Here is a 9,888-nt window from a genome sequence, read left to right as displayed (position 1 = left end):
GAAACATGCACATAAAATGTGCTAGAACTCAAACAAAATGTGGTATATACACACAATGGAATATTATGCAGCAGTAAGACAAAATGAGGTCCTTAATTTGTTGAAATGAAAAATGTTTTTATATTTACCTACCCATCTTGCATTTCCAGTGCATTTTTTTCTCTTTTTTAGAATATTATGAATGGTCAGTGTTAAAATGTGAAACGTGGAAGCTGTTGCTTGTGAAGTCATGTGTGTACTCTAGCTCCAGAGATGCAACATCTAGTTCATTGCTGAATGAATACAGATTTGCTTCCTGGGCCATATGATTTGGAGTTTGCTCCCTTTACAGAGTCATAATAGTGAAATATAGTACATGCATATTTCCTTATTTCAGCATTATATCCTCTAGGTTGGTTCATTTTGTTTTGTTTCTGGACCTCATTTTGTCTTACTGTTGCATAATAATCCATTGTGTGTATATACCACATTTTATTTATCCACTCGTCAGTTGATGGGCATTTGTATTGTTTCCATCTTTTGGCAATTAATAGTGCTGCTGTGAACATCGGTGTACAAAAGACTGTGGCTGTGCTCTCAGCTCCTCGGTATACACCTGGTACTGGTATTGTTGGGTCATAGGGCAACATGATAAATTTAGTTTTCTAAGGAACCACCAAACTATCTTCTGTACCATTATATGTCCCCACCAGCAATGAGTAAGTGTTCCAGTTTCTCCACATTTTCGCCAACATTTGTAGTTTTCTGTTTGTTTAATAGCAGTCATTCTTATAGGTATGAGATGATACCTCGTAGTTTAGATTTGCAGTTCCCTCACAGCTATGAAGATGAGCATCTCTATGTGCTTTTTAGCCATCTGTATCTGCTCTTCAGAAAAATGTGTTCATATCTTTTGCCCATTTTATAATTGTGTTGTTCTTTTGTTGAGTTGTATAATTTCTGTGTGTATATACACACAGGATATCAAGCCTTTATTGAATATATGGTTACCAAATACTTTGCTTTTATTTTTGTTTAAATATTGATTTGGATTCTATACCTTTGTGTTAGATGAAGACAGAAGGATGCTTATCAAATCTACAAGCATCACAAAATGGGAGAGATGCTTTTCTGGGTTGAATTACAACGCCAGATATAAAAAAACTAGACTTGCCTGTGTTTTTCAGTTTAGCCATTTCCATCATATGTAATTCTGATAACATGGTGTATTATTTTCCTATCACTGCTACAACAAATTACCATAAACTGTGGCTTAAAATAAAAATTTATTATGCAGTTCTGTAGTTCACGGGGCTAAAATTAAGGTTGTTGGCAGGGCTTCCTTCTTTCCAGAGGCTTTTGGAAGAATATGTTCCCTTGTGTTTTCCAGCTCCTAAAAGTCATCACATTTCTTGGCTCATGGTTGCCTTCCCTCTTCAAAGTCAGCAACATAGCATCTCTCTGTTCCTGCTTCTGTCATTACATCCCTTTCTCCAACTCCTGCTTGCCTCTTTCCCTTTTAAGGATCCTTGTGATGACATTGAGCCCACCTAGATAATTCAGGGTAATCTCCCTTTTTTTAAAACTTTTTTTTTAAACATAACAAACAAGAACATTCTTACCATGTGATCATTCCATTCTTGGGATATAATCAATAACTCACAGTATCATCAGATACTTGTATATTAATCACCATGATCATTTCTTAGAACATTTGCATCAATTCAGATAAAGAAAAGAACTCGTGCATACCATACCCCTTACCCCTCTCGTTGACTGCTCGTATTTCTATCTACCCAATATATTTTAAACTTTGTTTCCCCTTTTTTTTTCTATACCCCTTACCACTCCCTTTCATTGATTACTAGCATTTCAAGCTACTAAATTTATTTTAACATTTGTTCCCCCTATTATTTTTAATCCATATGTTTTACTCATCTGTCCATACTATAGATAAAAGGAGCATCAAACACAAGGTTTTCACAGCCACAGTCACTTTGTGAAAGCTATATTATGGCTACTGGAACACAAATCTACATATTCAGGCAGTTCCCTCCTGCCTCTCCATTACACCTTAACTAAAAAGGTGATATCTATACAATGCGTAAGAATAACCTCCAGGATAACCTCTCAACTCTGTTTGGAATCTCTCAGCCATTGACACTTGATTTTGTCTCACTTCTCTCTTCCCGTTTTGGTTGGGAAGGTTTTCTCAATCCCTTGTGCTGAGTCCCAGCTCATTCTAGGATTTCTGTCCCACACTGCTAGGAAGGTCCACATCCCTGGGAGTTATGTCCCACGTAGATGGGGAAGGGCGGTGAGTTTGCTTGTTGTGGTTGAGAGAGAGATCTCCCTCTCTTAAGGGCATCTAATTAGCAACTTTAATTCCCCTTTGCCATTAACTCTGAAGTTCATGATTGGGGTTTGCAAATTTTCCTTGTTTGTTGCATTGATGTTCCCATGTAGCAGTTCTTAAGTTTGGTTGTAAAAAAATTAACCCTGGGTTGAAATTAGCGTATTAATTTTTTTTAACTGAATTTTCCCAGATTTAAAAACTTGTAATAAAAATTGAAGCATATTAGTTTTTCAATTCCTTTTTGAGCTCTTGTAATTGAGGGTTTTAATTTTATATTAAAGTGGGTGACACGTGGGGAAAAAAAATTCCCCTTTGCCAAGTAGCCTTATTTACTCACAGGTTCTAGGGATTATAGTTTGGGTATCTTTGGAGGTCCACTCTGCCTATCACACATGGGCTCGAAAATCAGGGTTGTGATTCCACTGGCCTCTTGGAACAGCCAGGATGAGTTTGGTTTTCTTTGACAATTATCTGTTCCCACTGCTTTACTGGTCTTGACCCTTTTCACTGTGTGCGTAGATTAGTGCAGTAGATTTCTCAGTCGTCTTAGGACCTCCAGTGTCAATTCCAACTCACCCTTTACAAACAAAAATTAGTACATTTCGACAACACTTAGGTTGCATTCTTAGAACAAAATAACCCCTTACGTAGTACCTACCTAGGCCAGTTACTTAAGGCTTTCCATATGTAAAGTCTTTCTCAAGCAACTTTTCCACCCCAGCTGAACATCTCAAATACTATGCACATTGTTCTTTCCCAGCCTGTAATGCTCACCCTCTTTACTAAATCTAGCACAGTTATTTCTCTCCACCTTCTAAGGCTACTTTTGCCACACTGCTTTTTTATTTTCTGAATTGGAAAATAAAATCCTATAGGATTGTATTGGACCTCATTTAATAGTAAGTGCAGGAGTGCTACTTTTTTTTATGACAAATTCTCCAGATCCTACCTCTTTCCTAAAAGTGAGTATACTGTTAGAATAAAATCAAAGTTCGTCTGAGCACCAGGTCAATTATTAACTTTTTTGCTTCTAACACCAAAAAATCTCTTGCAAATACCCTAGAAAATTAACCACAGTGAAACCAGCCCAGCCTTGGCCCCTATCACACATTGAGTTCCTGGAAAAGCTCAGAGATAGAGATCAGCAGGCACAATATTTATTGGGGAGATCTCTTGAATCAGCATCTATGAAAGACAAGGGAAGAGAAGAAAGCAGGACTGGACAGAGGTGGAGAGTGAACAGTGGCACAATTCCAACAGAGGACTCAGGTCACCCTACGGAGAGTCCAAGAGTAAGGATGGCCCTTCAGAGATGGCCAAGTTAGAGAAACGGGCTGGGCTTTTACACCTATCATTGATAAATCACTAGATATGGATTGCCTCTGGAAGGAACTGAGATCTTGGGTGAGCTGTTTTCTTCGAAGCAATCCCCAAAGAGGGTTGACAGCTGAGGGCCATCTTCAGCTTCCTGATGGAAAATCTGAGTGGAGCATCACAGCATCACACACCCTGTACGTTCACAAACCTTGTTTGGTTAACATCCTAAGACTGGGTCAACCTCTTGTGCAGTCTCATATTAACCAAGAGCACAATTCAGATGTATAAAATCAATTTATAATGTTACAGTTAGAGCCACAATTATCAGTGGGGTCAGATGCTTGAATTCCCTGTTAAGTGCATTTTCTTCTTGTAGGTGTACTACATGGAAAGCCAAATTGTAATCAGAAGGTTGTTTAGGAAGCTTTGGATGAGAAGAGCTCCAACTGACCAAGAGAGGGGTGGTTATGGGATTTAAATGGGAGTCTACAAGAGGGATAAAATAAACAGGTAAGATTTTGAGCCTAGAAAAGAGCATTAGACTAGTCCCAAAATCTGGACCTAGGCAGGACACCACCATCTCCCCTCAACTGGGTCTGAGTGGACACCAGGGACATTCATGCCATACTCTTCCTTCCCTCTGCCTGTCCTAGGCTGGAAACAGATCTTAAATAAGCCAATACATCCACTTAGATTGAAATCAACTCATCAACCTTGGAGACTTTCTCTCTTTTCAACGCTCTGCTCTAAATCATTGCGATGTTGAAGTTTAACTCCCAGAGAGGGCAGATAATATATTGAAATTCTTCATATGAACCTAAAAAATTAAATTTTATTATAAATAAGCAGAATAAAGGGCAAAATAATATTTTAAGGGTCAAATTTTCTATCTCCTGATTAAAAGTAAAGATTACAAAATGTATGTTTTCCAACTAGGAATTTATGAGTGGTCAGACAAATCCTGTATCAGAACACCCAGAATATGTTTAGCTGAAAGGCTTTTTTATGTGAAATAAAACCCTGCTGCTCTACACAAACCTGAGGGTTTTACTGTTTGTTTGTTTTTTAAGTTGTGAGACAACTTAAAATTCAGTCTTGATTCCAGATAGGATATTCTGGTGTTAATATATCCTGAACATTTCTGAAATAGTCAACTTCACCTCTGTTTTTAGTTTTCTTATTTCTAAAGCAAACTGCATGCAATGGGTTGACTTAAACAATGGAATTTATTAGCTCACTGTTTCGAGGCCAGTAAAAGTCCAAATCAAGGTGACGCTTTCTTCCCAAAGACTGGTTTACTAGGGCTGGTTGCTGGTGATCTTGGTCCTGGACTCCTCTGTCACATGGCAAATTCATGTGGCTTATTCTCCTGGACTCTCCTCTTCTGGGTTCCACTGACTCTCAGCTGCTGGCTGCTCCCTCTCCAGCATTCTCTCTGTCTGAACTTCATTCTACATATAAAAGACTCCAGTTACAGGATTAAGACCCATCCTGATTGAGTTGGGTCTTCACTGAAGTAAGCTCATCAAAAACTCCTACATAAAATGGGTTCATGTTCACAGGAAGGGATTAAGTTTAAGAAAATTGTTTTTTGAAGTACACAGCTCCAAACCACCACAACCTAAATATTAAGACCTGCAGCTGACCCACTGCAGTAGCAAAGAGTAACCCAGGTGGGCCAGCGCTTGCTGGCTTTTCTGCCCAATCAGCAGCCAGGGGCAGCCCACTTTGACTCTTTTAACGTGCTCAAATAGCACAGGCATCCACTTTCCCTGTAAAGATCTAAATAACAAATACATATGCAGAGAAAAATGTGGAATTCCTCTTTTACCAGCGTAATCTTTAAAGTCTGTACTTCAGTTTTGTGATAGAACAAACTGGTGAGAACTAGCCCTCACCAGAGCAGTGACGAAAACTGATCTTTGGAACAAGCAGTTTGGCTGGTGTATGAGACATGATGTTTTATCAGGGAGCACAAAGGACTAGTAGGAAGAGTGGGTGCTAGTTGCCTCCACCCATACTGGCTGGGTGACCCTGGGCAAGTTCTTCATTCTCTCTGAATCTCTGCTGTGTTCAAGGCAGTAGGTTCATTCCCATCAGTCCTACTGGGTTGCTATGTGGATTGGAAAACCTAGAACAGGAAGTGCCTTGTGCACTCTCCATTCACAAGGAATTATGGCTGGAGGGAGAAACATCAGCAGGCATTTGATAACATAACATCTTTTGAAAGCTTAGATGGGCATCCATTCTAAAGCCTACACTTTCTAGTAGCCCAAACAATTGATTTTGTATTTTATATCAATACAAAGTTGAATATAAAAAGATCAGCAACTTTTTTGGCCAACTCTTCCTTGGTTTTCTGACAGAAACTGATAGGGGTACCTTCTAAATGGTTTATTACCATCTTTGGCGAAATGTGGGAAAATGAGTACAACTCTCATCCATCTGACTGTGCGAGGACAGCATGAAATGTCACCAATCAAATGAGTATCTGGGCTTCCTTTCTACTTCTTGTTTCATTCTTTGTGCAGCATTCCCCATAGTCGGTGCTGTTCCAATGTCATAGTAGAATGCACATTTCAAAGCCTTAGAAAAGAAATCAAGCATTTCAAGAAACCGTGATAAGACGAGGTCTATTTCCATTTCACCATCAGAACCCTTCTGTGGAGCCGTTTTGAGTTATTCCCTTTCTTCAGCCCTCTCCCAGCTCATATGCCTCCCACAGTTAATTAAAAATGATAGCTACATCCTACTCCCTTGCAGATTTAGTGCCAGAAAATAGAAGTTGGCTTCCTCCAACTTTCCTTTCCCTTTCCACAATCTCCCCCAGATGCTTTTGGTGCCTCATGAATCAGTTACTTTTTCAAGTTCATTTAATATAATTGATTTATTCTTGGCAAGTGTAAAAATCTGGGTTAGGAGGGAGATAGAAAATGACAAAAATATCTTCATCTGCAAATTTAAAATTAAATCTGACACTTCCCTCTACTAGTCAATGTTGTTGTTTTTTTAGACTGCTTCATGACAGATTTCTCATATCTTTTCAAATTCCACATTGCCCTAGAGTTAGAATTAATTTTCCAAACTGTCAATCAGACAGACAACCCAGCAGCTTTATTACTAAGAAGATTTTCTCTGCCTGTGACAACTCCAAAGACAGAGGATCTTAAAAAAGATAGTCAGAAGTAAGGAACAGTCTCACAAATGGTCTCATTTGTTATTCTTAATTCAGTAATCCAAAGAGCTTACTTATTAAATCCTAAAGTATTCCTGTTTGGACCTCAGCTGGCAAATAAATCAGCACAAAAATTGATTTGGGATAGAAATGAATTCTTATGTGTTATGAAATCAGGATGCCTTCATTTCAAATTCTGTTCACAATACAATGCAAAAAAGGATTAAGTCAGACATCACCATAAAAATGGAATGTTCTATTTTCATTTTCTTCAAGTACTTTGTTCATACAACAAGCCATAAAAATGTCAGTCTTTAGAAGTAGTTATGTATTGACATACATATTTAATGTATTTAAAAAGACATTTTAAGGGGGTGCGAAGGTAGTTCAGTGGCAGAACTCTCGCTTGCCATGTGAAGACCCCAGCTCAAGACCTGGATTCAATTCCCTTTCCATGCATTTCTCAAACAAAGAAACCAACAAAAACAAATAATTCAACAAAATGGTGCTGCAATAACAGGATACTCACATGGAAAAAGAATGAAATGTGACTCCTCCATACAGCATACAAAAAAAAGGGGGGGAGGGTACAATGCAGAATTCTTGCCTGCCAAGGTGGAGACCCGGGTTCGATTCCCGGAGGCTGCCCATGCCAAAAGAAAAGAATACATTTTACTAAGGTGAGATGTGAAGGTTAGAGAGTAGAAGAACCTATTAGTGATTTCTGCATAAGTAAAATTAATGGTTAATTCTCTTTGATAATGGCTGGGACGTCGATATTGAGGATAACTTTATATAGAAATGCCTTTTTATTTCAAGAACTAGTAAAAACTTAAATGTTCATAATGCTCTAAAAGTAAAATGGAGGGACAACTAGCATTATGTCCGGCCTCTCCTTGATCTCTGAGATTTGGGAGAGATCTACTCACTCTGCACACGAAGAAAGAGATTAGGGTTGGTATGACTTGCCCAGGTTCACACAGGCATAAATCCAAAACCCAATGTTACTGACCCCAGGTCTGGTCTTTATTACCCTCCTTTTCCCATGATAGAGCCTCTCTCTGGGTGACTAGTGAGGCTTCCCCTTTCCCCAGCTTCTGCTTGAAATTCCTTTACAGATGCCAGTTCTTTGACGCCACAATCATAGAAGTGGAAAAAAACAAACAAACATCTAGGAAGGCTAACAGGGCCTTTTTCTGAACAGAAGTGGCAGGAGATTTGGAGCTTTGGGAACCCAAAATGGGCAATTCCAGAAAGGGGGTGCTGCTAGTGTCGACTACAAAATTTGCCTACTCATAATTTTGCTCAACATGACTGAAAGAAAGCTTTCCCTGGGAGTTGATCTGCCCTGTTTTCCATATTTAATAAAAAAAATACAGAACCCAAATTTCCAAAGCTGGGAAAAGTTATGGGAATTAAAATACAAAAGACCTTTTCTGGAAGCAGAATCACAAACATTAGCCTTCCAGATCTTGATGAACTGCAGGATCCAGTCGGAGTGGAACAGAGATGATAATTAATCAACATGGTTGTTACATAAATGACATTAAAGAACATCAACAAATGAGTGGAAAAGAATATCTCCATCCTATTCTTAAACATAAATACTTAAGTCTCTTTTTCATACGTTGTGTTTCAAGCTCTCCCTTCAATCTTCAGAAAACACAGCCTAGGTGACACCCATGTTTCAGAACCTTATTATGTATTTGTGACCATGGCAACCATGAAAATATGCATCTTGGACCTCCTGCTGAGGGGAGCAAAATTGATTGACAGCCCCAACTGTTGCATCACTGACTATCGCCACGGCCATATCTCCCATACTCTCCAAGAGCTGTTCCCAGCCAAGGACTCAGCAGGGCACCAGTGCTAAGGCAGGCCCAGGCTGATAAGACTGGGTACCTCTGTAAGGGGCAACTTTGACTTGAGGACTTGTCAAAACTTTCTGGTACTGCACTGTAATATAAGACCAGCCCATCGGCCTGCCTCCCTGCCCCTCCTTCCTTCTATTCTTTCCTTCCTGCCCTCCTTCCTTTAGAAGGGACACATTAACACTGTGGTCTGATGGCTTTCCTGGCCTCCTCTGCTCCCTCCTCATTTTCCCTCACCATTGTGTCCCCCCCAAATCTCTTGAGCTTTAAGCCCTGTCTTTCTGTCCACATCTCAGGGGAACCTAGACTAACAGAGTAGCTAATCAAAAGATCAAAAGCTCTCTCACTTTTCATAAACATACTTTATGAAAACGAATACAGAAGGATGAAGAAAGAATAAGTTCACACCAATTAGCAAGGCAACCTTAACAAATAAACTAGATTATTCACAAGATATTTTTGTTGTTGTGTAAAAGCTTATTCCTTCTCTGATGAAATATGATAAATCGTTCAGTGTGATGTAGGAAAATTGTGTGTGGATTAAAACAACACTCTTTATACTCACTATTGGTAAAGGTGTAGGAAAAACAACACTGCCACACATTAGCAGTAGGAACATAGGTTGACATCAACTTTTTGGAAAGCAATTTGACAATATTCATCAAAAGCCTCAAATGGATGCAGTCTTTAATTCAGCAATTCTGCTTATAGGAAACATGCCAAATAAACAATCTGGAAGAAATACAAAGACATCTTTGTATTGACAATTTCACTAAAACCTCACACATTCAAGGGCTTAAGAAATAATAGTACAGCCATACCATTCAGCTATTAAAAATAATATTGTAGATGAATATTTAGTGACATCAAAAGATGTTTTTGTATATTAGTTGAAAGTGCAGATTACAGAATTTTTCATGTAGCATGCTCCAATAAACTTGCATAAATACTATATACCAAGAAACTGAGTGATGCTTTAAAATGTTTTTCCCATTTTTGCATATTTGTATTTTCTAGTACTTCTGTCATAAACATATGTAGGCTCTGTAATAAAAAAGCAAATTTTAATTAAAAATCCATTGTTCTACTTGAAACTGGAGTAACAAAAGGGCTACAGGCTTAAATCCTATGCAAAGATCTGTCTGAGGTGTGGCAAAAGCTGGGCAGTGAAGGCCTCAATTGGTTGTTCC

Source organism: Tamandua tetradactyla, chromosome 17 (assembly GCF_023851605.1).
Source record: "Tamandua tetradactyla isolate mTamTet1 chromosome 17, mTamTet1.pri, whole genome shotgun sequence".
NCBI classification, from domain to species: Eukaryota; Metazoa; Chordata; class Mammalia; order Pilosa; family Myrmecophagidae; genus Tamandua; species Tamandua tetradactyla.
Note: the sequence above shows the minus strand (reverse complement) of the source record.